Below are 10,169 nucleotides of genomic sequence, written 5' to 3'. Positions count from 1 at the left end.
CATAAGTGTGAAAAACGGTCGTAAATCACTTTTTTCAGTGCTGTTGTTATCTTTGAACGTCACTAAATGAACTGTTGTAAATTGATGACTACCTATATATGTGTAACATTAGGAACATTCAAAGTAATGCAATGGCTTACCTGCTGGAAATGCAAATGAAAACATCCAAACATAAAGCAAATACTTTGGGTGCTGTCCTAGATTCCTTGCATTTTAGAAGAAAAAACACGGTGTTCTTTTTCCATGTAGGTTTAGTTGTCTGTGGGGTTTTGGAGCTAATGTGATAGATTTGCTTGATTTGTGTTGCTTCATTAAATGAGGATTATGTTAATGTTTATAAAAGCTTTGTAGTTGAGTGGGTTTCCACTGGGAATTTTTCACTGACGAATAGTCTCTTAAATCAGGGCAATGACTTCATTAACCAATTTACTTGGGGTTTTTTGTCCCAAAACAGAAATGTTTTTGTTATTTAGAAAGATGTTTCTCCAATGTTCTAGTTTATCTAAATCTTGGGATTTCTTCTTCAAAGTCCAGCTTTTCATTTCCATAGATTGTCACAGAGACTGGCACGATTCTGATTTTTGTAAGTATAAACACATGCTGGCATTTTTACCATCGTTTTCCTTGCTATTTTGAGCTGTGGTGGCGCAGTGGTTAGAGTGCAGTACTGCAGGCTACTTCTGCTGACTGCCAGCTGCCTGCAATTTGGCAGTTCAAATCTCACCAGGCTCAAGGATGACTTCCATCCTTCTGAGGTAAAATGATGACCCAGATTGTTGGGGGCAATAGGCTGACTTTAAACCACTTAGAGAGGGCTGTAGAGCACTGTGAAGCGGTATATAAGTCTAAGTGCTATTGCTATTGCTGTTTTACCATATTCCAATCTGTGACGTATTTCATGATTGCTGGCTCCTAAAAGGCAAAAGCTATCCATCATTCACTACCTTCACTGTCAATTCTACCTAGCCTGCTGTTGTTAGTTAAATCTTTAACTTAGTCTCATTTTTAAGTATGCTCCTTGGCTTTCATTATTAGAACCTGCAGATCATTTGCATTTTTATTCTCAGCTATCAGAATATTATCACCAGCATAGTGCAAGTAATCGATATTTCTTGTTCTGATTTTAAAACTGTACTTACTTCCAATCCATTGAGGTTTCCTTAACATATATTCGGTGTACAAGTTGAATAAATAAGGGGAGAGGATACAACCTTGTCTCATTCCTTTGCCATCCTGGAATCAGCCTGTTTCACCATGTTCTGTCTAGAGTCTAGATTGTGGCTTCCTGTTCTGTGTACATGAGAACAATAAGATGTTCTGCAATTTCCATTTTCCTAAGGACACTCCAAAACTTGACATGATTGGCACAATCAAAGGCTTTTCTATAATGAATGAAGTATATATCAACTTCTTTTCTGTATTCTTTGGCTTTCTCAATTATCCAGCATACATCAGCAATAATGTCTTTGGCCTTTTCTAAAACTGGCTTGAACATCTGGCGTCTCTAAATCTGTATTGGAGGATCCCACTGTAAGCATTATTTTCTTAGCACATGAAATTAAGTATATTGTATGACAACTTGCACAATCTGTTAAGTCCTCCTCTGGTAAATGGCACGTACATTCATTTCTTCCAGTCTATGGCTCACTGTGACATTCTTTATATTTGCTGAGATGGCTTGGTTAGAACTAATAATTCTTTTCTGTTGCTTGCTACATATCTGTAGATATGCTTCAAATTCCATTGGTTGAGTTGTAAGTCATCTGCACCTCTATAACTGTCTGGTTTGGTTCTGCAACCCAACAAGACAGACACAGACTTCAGAGGATAATTGCAGAAAAAACAATTACTACCAACCTGGCTTCCATTGAGGATCTGTATACTGCACGAGTCAAAAAGAGGGCTGTGAAAATATTTATAGACCCCTCACATCCTGGACATAAACTGTTTCAACTCCTACCCTCAAAACAACGCTATAGAGCATTGCACACCAGAACAACTAGACACAAGAACAGTTTTTCCCGAATGCCATCACTCTGCTAAACAAATCATTCCCTCAACACTGTCAAACTAGTTATTAAGTCTGCATTACTATTAATCTTCTCATCGTTCCTATCAACCATCTTCTCCCACTTATGATTGTGTGACTGTAACCTTGTTGCTGGTATCCTTAAGATTTATATTGACTGTTTCCCTATGACTATCATTAAGTGCTGTACCTTATGATTCTTGACAAATGTATCTTTTCTTTTATGTACACCAAGAGCATATTCACCATGACAAATTCCTTGTGTGTCCAATCATACTTGGCCAATAAAGAATTCTATTCTATTCCATTCCATTCTATTGTAAGCTGCCCAGGGTCTGGTCTGGTGGCTGCTAACTAAATCCATCAATTCCTGTAGCCTTCCAACTTCTTGATCGAGAATACTGATTCAATTTCAACTTCTAGTATTAGATGTTCTTGTAAATAGGGAATATCTTCTAAAGTGTCTTAATTTTTATAACTCTACTCTGCGGAGTTTCAGTATCTCTGTAGGATATTCTTTAAATCAGTTACTATCTTTCCATTGATATCCTGTAGCATATCAATTCAAGATTAGAAGCTTCTTCTGAGTTTCAAGATGTCTCTGAAAACTTTCCTTGTTATTCTGTGTCTGTTTTCACAGACATTCATTGTAATATTGTTTCTAGTTTCTTCAAATGGCTCCCCGAAATCTTTTATTAAGTTGCACTCTTCAATCAATCTATGAAACTGAGATAACTATCATATTAAAGAATTGTCTGTGAAATCTAATTGTTATTATTTGGTCATTGACTGCATCTTTCCTGCTTTGTTTTTCAAGTCCCAATTAGGAAATAGTAGATTTCCTGACTGAAAGTGCCCAATTTTGATTCATTTCAATTTGGTAATGCCTAAGAAATCAATGTGTGGTCCATTTATTTCATCTCGTACTGTGTTCAGCATAAGTTTATGCTTATATTCCTTTTTTATTTTTTTAAATTTTTTTTGCCCTTTCAAATTCAGTCTTGACTCCTGGCGACTGCCTGAAAAAGACTGCAGTTTTCTTAGCAAAGTTTTTTTCAGAAGTGGTTTGCTGTTGACTCATTCATGAACAGCTTGCCTTCAGAAGTTGTAGGTGCTTCGTCAATGGAGGTTTTTAAGAAAAGACCGGACAGCCACTTATCTGAAATTGTATAGGCTCTCCTGCTTGAGCAGGTAGTTGGACTAGAACAGGGGTCTCCAACCTTGGTAATTTTAAGCCTGGAAGACTTCAACTCCCAGAATTGAAGTCCGCCAGGCTTAAAGTTGTCAAGGTTGGATACCCCTGGACTAGAAGACCTCCAAGGTCGCTTCCAGCTGTATTCTGATTCATTCCTAGAATTAAGAAAGAGGAACTGGCCTGATGTCCCCCAGCTGGCCTTGTGGCCAAGGCAGAAGTAGAGCTCACCTTTCCCAGCATTAAAGCTTCTCCACAGAGCTACAGTAGGTCTTGCATAAAGTGTCTGAAATAAGATACATTGAGCCTGGACATTGCAGCCTTTCTCAGCTGGGGTTCTACTAACACCCAGAGTTCCATAAGAGGTCACTAGTGGATCCCCAAGAGATTAAGATTGAAAAAAATAAATAGCACTGCTTGACACTATTGATATAATTCACGTTGACAGGAATTTTTACCCGTCATGATTCAGTTGCTGGTTTATTATTTAATTGTAAAAATTTAATTTAATTTAATTTATCAAATTTCTATGCCCCCCAACTCCCAAGGGACTCTGGGCGGCTTACAGCAAAAAATAATACAACAAAGAACATAGGAAAATTATTAAAAAAACATTATAAAAACATTTTAAAAACATTAAAAGTCCATGCACACCATTCATGGCCGGATCTCGCAAGATTGTAACGGCGAGATCAACGGCCCCAGGCCTGCCGGAAAAGCCAGGTCTTCACCGCTTTCCGGAAGGCCAGTAGGGTGGGGGTAGTCCGGATCTCAGGAGGTAACTGGTTCCAGAGAGCTGGGGCAGCCACAGAGAAGACCCTCCCCCACGGGCCTGCCAGCCGGCATTGTTTAGCTGACGGGACCCGGAGGAGACCAACTCTGTGGGATCTTATCGGTCGCTGGGAGCTATGTGGTAGAAGACGGTCTCGAAGCTAGCCTGGCCCTGAGCCATGTAGGGCTTTAAAGGTAATAACCAATACCTTGAATTGTGCCCGAAGACCAATAGGAAGCCAGTGCAGCTCATGGAGAATTGGTGTAATGTGGGTGTATCTAGGTGCACCCACAACAGTTCGTGCAACTGCATTCTGGACCAACAGTAGTCTCCGAACACTCTTCAAGGGTACCCCCATGTAGAGCGTGTTGCAATAATCTAATCTATTTTAAAAGTATAAATTATGGCTTGTGTAAGTTTGTGAAATTAAACATTTTTTAAAAAAATGGAAGGAGACTTGAAAATCGAAAGAGAGTTCTTCCGGGGGGGGGGGGAATTGAGAAAGGCTGAGTAATGAGATGTCTTTAGCCTACAAAAGCCTGGGTGAATTTTTCTCATTTTTAACTTGTTGCAAAACCTTCAGTTCTTTTATTGCAACAAATGGATCCCTCTGTGGAAAGCGCTCTCTGCTATGAACTCGGTATAAAACATAGGCAGAAATACAAATACCTTATCTTGAATCCAAAGGGCAGCTCTGATTAGTCTTCAATCCTAGCAAATATATCTTGGAGCTTGTTTCAGATTTTTTTTTTTATCAAATAGATTTCAATTAAGGGCTTCCTTCTGTCATACAAGAAACAGGAAGATGCAGAAATGTCACGGGAGCCGCATGGCGCTCCCATACAACACCTCTCCTGCGTGAGCTGCACTGGCTCCCGTGGTCTTCCAGGTGCGCTTCAAGGTGTTGGTTATCACCTTTAAAGTGCTCCATGGCATAGGACCTAGTTATCTTCGAGACCACCTGCTGTTACCGATGGCCTCCCATCGACCTGTGCACTCCCACAGAGAGGGCCTTCTCGGGGTGCCATCAGCCAAACAATGGTGGTGAACCCCAGGGGGAGGGCCTTCTCTGGGGGCACCTACCCTCTGGAATCAGCTGCCCCCAGAGATAAGGAGAATCCAAGACCTCGGTGCCTTCCGCCGTGCCCTTAAAACCTTCTTTTTCCAGCAAGCCGGGCTGGCCTAACACTTTTAAAAATGTTTTTAATTGTTTGTTATTGTTTTTAATCATGGGGCCAAATTTATATATTTTAATTGTATTTTAATGTTTGTAGTTTATGTTTTTACTTGGCTGTTCACCGCCCTGAGTCCTCAGGGAGAAGGGCGGTATACAAATTTAAAAATAAATAAATAAATAAATAAATAGGATAGCTTAGATCAGAGGTGTTAAACTGGCGGCCCATGGGCTGGATGTGTCATACGCAGGCCATGCCCACCTCAGCTCCGTGAAGGGAAAAAATATCACGATACATCATGTGACGACAACATGATGCGCCAAGTTTGACACCCGTGGCTTAGACAGTTTCCTAGTGGATTATAATGTTTATTTATACACTACATATTTTGCCTGAAAAAATAAAGAACAATTTTGGTACACGCAGAGAGACAAAAAGTTGGAACAAAAAGTCTGCGACGCCTCAGAAAAATATAATGCAAGCTTTAGGATGTGCTAGAATCACAGACTTGGAAAAAGCCAAATAGACCATTAAGCCCATCCCATTGCTCAATATGATAATCCAAATTAAAACATATCAGGCTGATGGCAGTCAAGCCTCTACTTGAACACACCCACCAAAGAGCGGTCCAACATCTCTAAGCAGTTGATTCTGTGACTGAAATGCTCTTACTGGTAGAATTTTTTTTTTTTAATTTCTGGTGTAGGGTTTCCTGCCTAAGCAGGGGGTTGGACTAGAAGACCTCCAAGGTCCCTTCCAACTCTGTTATTCTGTTTAATAGCATCCCAAACCAATAAATTTATCAAGAGACCGAAACCCAGACAAAAGATAATTTTTTCCCCTCCATCTCTCTTTCTTATTTTTTCCATGAATTCATTAATCCATTAATATTTTTAGCGTTTTTTTATTTTATATATCTTTTACAATATTGCTTCCTTGGAGGACAACCAATTGGCAAAAACTTGCATTAAGTTTGAAATAGAATTGCCATTTCTATTCTTGGTGCCTTTGTTCGTTGTACCCAACCATGGCTTAAACATAGTTTGGCAGCTTTTTTTTTTGCCAAGTTTCATAATGTTGTTTTTATGTCAACTCCAATTCACCTAAAACAGTTGTAGAGGCCAAGGGAGATTACTCTACCTTGGCACAAATAATGAAGAAACATTACATAAGCAAAGGGAGGTGAAACATCCTTAAGTCACAGGAGACAGGATAATATTTGGCAGAATCTTTGGCATGCTACTTGCTAGTTCACTAAGTATAAGAAGGTTAGGAACATTTAACCTTCAGGCTTGATTCAGAACTCCAGAACCTGAACCTGCCGTTTCCAAAGTGATTTACTGTGAAAGACACTTCCATTTTTCTACCTGGTTCTCATGTTGTTTAAAAATGTCCTTGGCATTTCTCTTCATGATGTGTTTCAGTTTAATTTATTGTTGCCGATGAAAATGTTAGGGTTCAGTAAACTGTTTAATTAAGTATCTTTCCACGGTTCTGATGCCTCCCTTAGCTGTCCATATTTCCAAATCTGAAAAATCTATTTGGAAGGGTTCTGTCATGATGCTTGCCCCCCCCCCTCACTCCAAATTTCATTGAATTGTTGATCCCAGAAAGATCACTGGAGAAAGAATTATAAAGTGTAAAAATACAGTGTTCACACATATTCCATGGTATCTTATAATTAAGTGCAACAGCATCAAATTCCATTCATAACATTTAACTATCATGGAATAATTTGCCCTCATATACTGTATAAACACCATTACTTTCAAATGTTAAATCTGGGGTCTGTCCTGGTTTCATTGTGTCATTATTGTTCATATTGGTTTTGTTCTGTTTATTTTTTTATTTTTGTTGCCCACTGCTCAGTTATTTGGCATAGAAATAAGGTAAATAAATAATTTACCAAAATTGTCTTATTGGGAAAAAAAAACTTCCAAAAGGAAATTATTACCTCAAATGGAAGAAAAGGAATGCAGATTCCCCCTTCCCCCCACTGCTTGGTATTCATTTCATTTTTTTATATTTCCTTTTAAAATTGGTTATTGTTTACTCAAAATGTAGAAGAGGTACTGCTTAAAAAAGTTTACTCTATAAGTATTTTGACCTAGCTATGGTCCACCTATCTAAATTATTTTTCTTTGGCATGCTAGAAGTATGATTAGAAAATAAACAGCCTTTTTCATTTACAGAAGTGTCAGAAATTCCTCTCTCCCAAAAGGATTTTTTTTTGTGTGTCACTGAGAAGAATATGTGAATATTTTCCAGGCCAATGTAAGCATATCTTATCAGCGTGTGAGAGACATGATGCTCACCAGATTTCTCAATGAGTAATGTGGTTTGTTCACCAACTTGTATTTCGACTGCACTGTTTTGCTTTGCAGGTTCCTTTCAATCCCTCCTTCCCTTTCTCTAAACTACTTTATGCACAAACTTTTGTGTAAATGCCATCCTGTATCTCCAATCTATTCATATAGGAAAAGCTCCCTTGATTTCAGTGAGATGTTAATTGCTGGAGACCAACAGTCAATGAATCCTATGTGTAATCAATCCATACAAACGTTTACTTGGTTGATTTGTTCAGGCAGATGAATTCAAGGGCTGGAAAAAACAGCTAAGAAAAGTGAGTGACAGATACAAACTCAAGGGTACAGCTTCTTGTTGGAAAGTTTGTCTTTGCTTTAAAAGAGACGCCTTCAGGGATCATGTACTTTGAATTCCCTACAAATTTTGTGTCATCTTAGGTTGACCAACTCTGGAAGAACATATTAACCTCCTCTTGTGATTTTTAGCAAACCATTCTAATTTAGCAAGTAATTAAGGGTCACATGTAGGATAAAGAGTTGGATAATCTTGGATTATGCACAGGAAGCTTTGTTTCCAAGGTAACCTCAGCGGAGGGGGGGGTATTAATGCCGAGGTCGGTCAATTAATGAACTGGGAATAGTGAGTACTACAAAACATGTTAGAAAGAGGCGGAAATAATAATTGCGTGACCATTAAACGATTTGATAATGGAAAACAAAGACTGCTGCTACAAAAAAGAAAAAAACCCACTGTCCACAAAAGATTTCAGTCCAAGGGGAGAGATCTGCTGAGATAGGTCAAGGGAAACTGAAAACAGACAGAAAAAAAAAGAGTCAATATTTTGCAATCAAGTTTCTTCATTCTTTGTACACAGATTTCACAAGTCTATATGTATGGCGATTGAGGGAGGAAATGGATTTAAGTTAGCTATTGTCTCTGAATAAAAATCCTCTCATTTTTTGTCTAGAAATGTTGGCTAATAATTGTTTAAAGACAGGCTGTTCACTTTAGGTAATTTTAAGCAAGGTGGGTGACCAAGGTTTTCGAGAGTAGCTATGCTAGGTCTATTGAAGCAACATTGCTTATATATCATAACAGTTCAATTATGATAATCCTTAGGGAATATTTTACAAAGTGGATTCTAATCCATGTTAGCTTATATCAAAATAAATGTAGACTTAATAGATGCTAAGACAATGCTGCTTTCATTGATTGGTTCATTGGCCTGAGAAGGAGTTTATCTAGTTTTCAGTGGAACGGTTTGCCTTCAGAGATTGTGGGTTCTCCATCACTGGAGGCTTTTAAGAAGAGACAGGACAACCCCTTGTCTAGAATGGTATGTCTCCTGCTTGAGCAAGGGGTTGGATTAGAAGACCTCCAAGGTCGCTTCCGACTCTTGTTATTTTTTTAGTTATCAGAATGTTTTCATTGATTTGATCAATATAAATGCTTTCTAGATAGTACCACAAATTAAATATTTTAAAGATGCCTTGTGGAGAGTAAGGAGTAATCTCTGATTTTGCCTATAGAAAATTAGTATGGTAGGAGCAAAGAGATAGTAAGGCAATATTCATGCATACAGAAAGCAGTAGTATATTCCCTCAGTTATAAATTTATCCCTCCCCCAGTTTTTTGCCTCTGCTATTGATTGCGTAAACTATCCCTCAGATCTAATGTTTTTATTTATTAGTTAGCAGTACGCAAACAATTTTTCAGTTTTTTAGCTGAAAATATTCTAACTTGACTGGCTTGTGTATAGTGTATAGGCATGTTTTTGTTTAACAGGTTTTTCTTATTTTTAAAAACTTTAAGAAATCAGATGTTCAGAAGAGACAGTTTAAGTGTTTATTTGGCAAGCTGATTTATTCTACAACCATATTTTATCATAATTAATTTAGAACTTGCACTAATATTTTAGGTTTTTTTAAAAAGTAAAAATAGTGTCTGAAAATATAAGACTGATATTTTGGCAATGTTGTGAAATGTAATTTTTTGAAAAGATGAAAAACCGAGACATATTCTATTTTATAAGCAAGAATGTTCTGCTTATTTGTAATATAAAAGCTTTGATTTTTTTTTCCTCTTAAAAATTGGTGGATTGGTTTTATGATTCTTCCTGCCACTTTTGCATAAAGTTCTCAATCAGAGCTCTACCTGAAAGCCTGGTCTATCACAGCTACGAAAATACTTTGACGCATTGTGATGCAAATTCTGCTGCTTTTGTACTTGTATTGTAACATCACAGGCAAGTCTGTAAGCAGTGAAGCTTGTGCTGTGAGGTCATGGCACGCATTGAATTGTTTATAGAAAAACTTAGCTTGCTGTGGACACTCCTGCAGTGACAATGTTTTGACCTGGATTAACGGCTTTCCTTCTACTTATCCTTATGTCAATTCAATGTTTCTTAAAGGAAAATAGGTAAAGGTAAAGGTTCCCCTCGCACATATGTGCTAGTCGTTCCCAACTCTAGGGGGCGGTGCTCATCTCAGTTTCAAAGTCGAAGAGCCAGCACTGTCCGAAGACGTCTCTGTGGTCATGGAACGAGCTCCCCCCAGAGATACGGAGGATCCCGGATCTGCGCACTTTCCGCCGCGCCTTAAAGACCTTACTATTTCACCAGGCCGGCCTGGCCTAATTTTCCCCCTCAAAAGATTTTTAAAATTTTAAATATCTTTTAGTATTTTATATATTCAA

This window comes from Pituophis catenifer, unplaced genomic scaffold (assembly GCF_029215685.1).
Source record: "Pituophis catenifer annectens isolate HBS135680 unplaced genomic scaffold, rPitCat1.0.hap2 SCAF_2, whole genome shotgun sequence".
Taxonomy (NCBI): Eukaryota; Metazoa; Chordata; class Lepidosauria; order Squamata; family Colubridae; genus Pituophis; species Pituophis catenifer.
The sequence above is the reverse complement of the archived record's forward strand: the minus strand, read 5'-3'. Positions refer to the sequence as shown.